Raw genomic sequence first — 6131 nt, 5'->3', positions numbered from 1 at the left:
GACACAATTGTTTTATTTTTTTCCCAAGACTCCTGAACTGTGTGTGAACCCTTTTTATGGATTCCACGTATCACCAATGATCTGAGCACCACACTCAGCCAGTACTTCCCAGGGAATACTTGAGGGGTGGCCAAGGAGGTGGTTGGAACAGGAAAGCCTCGACAGTAGGAGGGAGAACCATTGGCATCAACAGGACCATTTACCAGATTATCAGCCGTGCATAGGTTGGAACTTGCAAGATCTACTCTCTTGGCCATTTTCGAGTATAAAATACAGTATTGTTAACTATAGTCGCTGTACTGTACATTAGATCTCTAGAAGTTATTCACCTTATAACTGAAACTTTGTTCCCTTGGACCAACATCTCCCCATATCTCCCTCTCTTCAGTCCCTGGCAATCATCATTCTAGTCTGTTTCTATGACTTTTTTTTAAAAGATTTTATTTATTTATTTGACAGACAGAGATCACAAGTAGGCAGAGAGGCAGGCAGAGACGGAGGAAGGGAAGCAGACTCCCTGCTGAGCAGGGAACCCGATGTGGGGCTTGGTCCCAGGACCCTGGAACCATGACCTGAGCCGAAGGCAGAGGCCCTAACCCACTGAGCCACCCAGGTACCCCTGTTTCTATGACTTTTAATGCATCTAGATCCCACATACAAGTAAGATCGCACAGTATTTGTCTTCCTCTGTCTGATTTATTTGATGGGTGACCTACCTATACTGTAGCGTATGTCAGGATTTCTTTTCTTTTAATAGATGAATAATATTCTATTATATATGTATGTATTACATTTTGCTCACCCATTCTTCTGTTGATGGAAATTTGGGCAAGATTTTATTTTTAAAATTATAATTATCATTTTACAAATTTATACTCAGTCTCATTCTTATATAAATTAATTTGAGACAGACTTTTTATCTAGTTAAAAAAAAAAAAGAGACGGGCACCTGGGTGGCTCAGTGGGTTAAGGCCTCTGCCTTCGGCTCAGGTCATGGTCTCAGGGTCCTGGGATTGAGCCCCCCCCCACCCCCGCATCGGGCTCTCTGCTCAGCGGGAAGCCTGCTTCCTCCTCTCTCTCTGCCTACTTGTGATCTCTCTCTCTCTGTCAAATAAATAAATAGATGTCTTAAAAAAAAAAAAGAGAAAGAGAAATACTGTATGATCTCACTTAAATGTGGATAACATAAAAAAAGGGGGGGGTGCCTGGGTGACTCAGTCAGTTAAGTGGCCAACTCTTGATCTGGGCTCAGGTCATGATCTCAGGGTCCTGGAATTGAGCCCCACATCAGGCTTTGCACTCACTGGGGAGTCTGCTTGAGGATTCTTTCTCTCCCTCTCCCTCTGCCCTTCCCACTGCTTGTGCTGTGACTATAGTTAATAATACAGTACTGAAGGGGCGCCTGGGTGGCTCAGTGGGTTAAAGCCTCTGCCTTTGGCTTGGGTCATGGTCCCAGGGTCCTGGGATCGAGCCCCGCATCAGGCTCTCTGCTCTGCGGGGACCCTACTTCCTCCTTTCTCTCTCTGCCTACTTGTGATCTCTGTCTGTCAAATAAATAATTAAAATCTTAAAAAAAAATACCGTATTGCGTATTTGGAAGAGCTGAGAGAATAGATGTTAGAAGTTCTTGTCACAAGAAAAAAAATTTTTTGTAACTATATGGTGAAAGATGCTAACTAGACTTATTGTGCTGATCATTTCGGCATATATACAAATATTGAAATATTATGTTGTATACCTAAAATGAATATATTATATGTCAATTTAAAAAAATAAATTGGAAAACAAGAAGAAAAAAATGAAACAACAAAACCCACTTAGAGTTAGCCTAGCTTACTGCATATATTTTGGATGTGTAGTTTCAACATTAAAAAAAAAGTTTTAATTTAACTTCACTACCTAAGATCTGAACCTAACCATTTTCTGGGTTCAGGAAGCTCTTCTCTGATGAATTATAGGTAAAAATAAATATTCAGATATGTACAAGTATGTCTATAATACAGAATCTTTGTATTATATGTCTCCTGTGCTTTAACTAAACTAGTTATGAAATTCAGGGATGACCCAACAAAGAAATGGAGATAGTCATTTAATATGATGATGCATAAATCTTTAAAAATTAATTAATTAATTAATTATAGTCATCTCTACACCCAAGGTGGGGCTTGAACCCAGGATCCTGAGTCAAGAGTTGCATGCTCCCCCTACTGAGCCAGCCAGGCACCTCGTATAGATTTATTTTTTAAGCCTGTCCTGACTTTGTTTAAGTTTCATTGATCCTTATGAAAATCTAGTTTATACAGTTTCAGAAACTCTGAAAACATAGCCACTGTGTCATGTGGGACCTGCCTGGGCTATTAAACTACTGCCCCCCTCCACCCGCCCCCCCACCCCGGGGTGGGAAAGAGAAACTCTAGAAGCTTGGGAAAACGCTAGAGACCCAGATGGAGCCGCCTGGTGTGGTCTTACCCTCCAGAGCTGCAGATTTCTGTTGGGGACTCTGGCAGGGAGAGGCAAGATTTAGAAAGGGCACCATTTGAGAAGGCTCAGCTCCACCACTCTCTCTGCCGTCTTTCCGTTGGCTTTGAACTGACATAGTCCAAGGTGTTCCTGGAATTTGCATGACGTAATGAAATGCAAAAGAGCAGTAGCTCCCAGTGCAAGTGTTGCCTGTTTGACAGTGTGGGTTGGTAGGGGTGGGGGTTAAATTCCAAGCATGATTTCCACAAAGAAGAGGAACGAGATTGTTATCTTACCCACTACACATTGTTCTTCATTTGCTCCTAACATACAAGTACAGCAAATAATGGGGAGGTGCTAGTGCCATGCTATTATTTCTAAACATTTTTTTTATTGAGCCATATTTCACATACCATAACATTCACCCCTTTGAAGTGTAAAATTCAGCAGGTTTTAGCATATCATGAGTTTGTGCAGACATCACTACTAATTCCAGAACATTTTCATCACTCCAAAAAGAAACCCGTACCCGCTCACAGTCACTCCGTATTGCCCCGCAACTTCCCCCGATCCAGCCCTAGGCAACCACTCTGTCTCTCTCTATTTGCCCATTCTAGACATTTCATATAAATAGAATAATATAATACTTGGCCTTTGTGTCTGGCTTCTTTCACTTAGCATAATGTTTTCCAGTTTCGCCCACGTTGTAGCATGTGTCAGTGCTTAATTCTTTTTTATTATCAAAGAATATTTCATTATGTGCCTCTACCGAATTTCATTCAGCCATGCATCATGGGTTGTTTCCACTTTATGGATATTATGAATCATGCGGCTATAAACCTTCATGTACAAGTTTTACGGGGTCATATGTTTTCACTTCTCTTGGGTATATACCTAGGAGTGACATTGCTAGGTCCTATCATAATTCTTTTTTTTAAGAATTTTTTATTTATTAGAGAAGGAGAGAGAGTGCGCATGCGCATGGGTGGGGACGGGGGCAGAGGGAGAAGACGACTCCACGATGAGCAGGGAGCCCAGGGACCCAGGGTTCCATTTCCATCCTAGGACCCTGAATCATGACCAGAGTCAAAGGCTGTCACGTAATGGACTGAGCCAGCCAGGCCTCCCCAATACCACCCATCTTAGAGCAGGAGAGCAAACATGAGGCCTCGGGCCAGGAGAACAAAGCGCTTTGTGCAGTTTGGGAACTTCTGAAAGGATTTAATTACAATGTTAACCCCATCGGCTAGGACACTGAGAAAGCGATGAAGTCTGAGCTCTTCAAAAAATTAACTGCAGAATTAATCTAATTAACCTAATTAACCTGGGTGGCTCAGTTGGTTAAGTGACAGCCCTTGGCTCTGGCCATGAGCAGTGTCTGAGGGTTCTGGTTTCTACATTCTCTCCAACACCTGTTACTGTCTGTCTTTTTGATGATAATAGCCATCCTACTGGGTCATGCTATGTATTAGATACACTCTCATACTCTTGGCTCAATACATATTTTAAGCCAGTTGTTAGGAACCGTCCCTGAGGATGTAACAGGGTTGTGAAATTCTCTAATAGTGCTTTCCTAGAGGATCCGAAGTCTGCTAAGGCTTTGCTAGGTGGGAATCCAGCTCCTGAAAGAATATTTGTGTGTGTGTGTGTGTGTGTCTGTGTGTGTGTGTGTCTGTGTCTGTGTTTTAATAACCATTGGATTAAATGAGACAGCTGGCTTAGGTCAAAATTGAGGGTGACTTTTCATGAACTCAAAAGTGTTTCCAATTTTTCTGTTGCACAAGGCCATGGATTAAAGCATCGTTGTGCATTAAGGCCTTTTTCTATCAATCCAAGGACCGTCCTCTGGTTCCAACATGGAAATAATTACAGAGGCGATAAGCTCTTTTTAAAAATCCACTGTTGTTGTTTTCATAGTTACTGAGTTGGCATGTGTAGTAATATGGAAACCCATTGCAAGTACGTATTGCCCCAAGAGGTTCTGAAGCTTAAAAAAAAAACCCAGCTTATTAGTGGGTGCTCCTGCTCCTGGTTCCCATTTGAGTTAAGGGTAGAGTCTTGTGAAGATAATACACCACACGTGAAATAAACATCCTCTTCAAAATGAACATTTCCTTCTATGTTCCAGTGCAGAAGGAAGGCAGATATGACAGGCTTGATTTGTATGTGACTTCATGCAGTCACATTCTAAAACAACAAGAAACTCTAAGGAGCTGCCTGATATTTCACTGTTTTCAAAGAGAAAACCACAATCTAATATTGTTATTTTGTTTAACATTTCTATTTAATGTTGAGGTTCAAAACCACTTAGATACAGGAGTCCAGGTGAGAGCTAACCTATTGGGATGTAAGATGGGAAGGTTGAACGGTGCTAAAAGGGTTGACATACTTACCTTTCATTTCATTTATTTTATTTTTTAAATATTTTGTTTTTATAGCTTTTTTTTTTTTTTTTTTGTATTCTCTATACCCAACATGGTGCTTGAACCTATGACCCTGAGACCAACAGTCACATGCTCCACCGACAGAACCAGCTGGGTGCCCCAGGTTGACATACTTTTAAAATATTGTATTTTGGAAAATTTCAAACATAAAATATTAGAGAAATTGATATCATCCAGACTCTACCATACCCACTGCTCAGCTTAAACACCTGTCAACATTTTCCAATTCTTGTTTTAAACCAACCCCTCCTGGGGCACCTGGGTGGCTCAGTGGGTTAATCCTCTGCCTTCGGCTCAGGTCATGATCTCAGGGTCCTGGGATCAAGCCCCACATCGGGCTCTCTGCTTAGTGGGGAGGCTGCTTCCCCCCTCACTCTCTGTCTGCCTCTCTGCCTACTTGTGATCTCTGTCTGTCAAATAAGTAAATAAAATCTTAAAAAAAAAAAAAAAACTAACCCCTCCCTACTTTTTTCTTTTGTGCCTGAGGATTTTAGTTCAAATTCAACGTTTCACCTGTAGATAATACAGAATGCATCCATAAATGATGAGGTTTTTTTCTTATAACCATCATGCCATTACCCTATTATCACACTTAAAAAATAAACAATAAACAATATCTTTCAACATCATCAAATATTCCATTGATATTCAAATTTCCTTTATGGCTGAAAACTTTGTTTTTAATTTTTTTTTAAAGATTTTATTTATTTATTTGAGAGAGACACAGTGAGAGAGAACATGAGCGAGGAGAAGGTCAGAGGGAGAAGCAGACTCCCCATGGAGCTGGGAGCCGGATGCGGGACTTGATCCCTGGACTCTGGGATCATGACCTGAGCCAAAGGCAGTCGTCCAACCAACTGAGCCACCCAGGCGTCCCTTAAATTTTTTTGTTATGAGAAATTTTAGACATAAGCAAGCATAAAGAGAATAATAAAATGACCCTCATGTACCTATCACCCACTTTCAACAATTATCAACTTTAACTCATTGTTTCATATATGATGCCACATACTTCCCTCCCCATAGTTTTATTTTTCTTTCCAATATTTTCTTTCTTTTATGTGGTAACATTCATCTCACATAAAATTGATCATTTCCACCATTTTATTTTTATTTTTTTAAAAAAGATTTTATTTATTTATTTGACAGAGAGAGATCACAAGTAGGCAGAGAGGCAGGCAGAGAGGAGGGGGTGAAGCAAGCTCCCTGCTGAGCAGAGAGCCCAAT

This window comes from Mustela nigripes, chromosome X, assembly GCF_022355385.1.
Source record: "Mustela nigripes isolate SB6536 chromosome X, MUSNIG.SB6536, whole genome shotgun sequence".
Taxonomy (NCBI): Eukaryota; Metazoa; Chordata; class Mammalia; order Carnivora; family Mustelidae; genus Mustela; species Mustela nigripes.
This window is presented reverse-complemented; position numbering follows the sequence as displayed.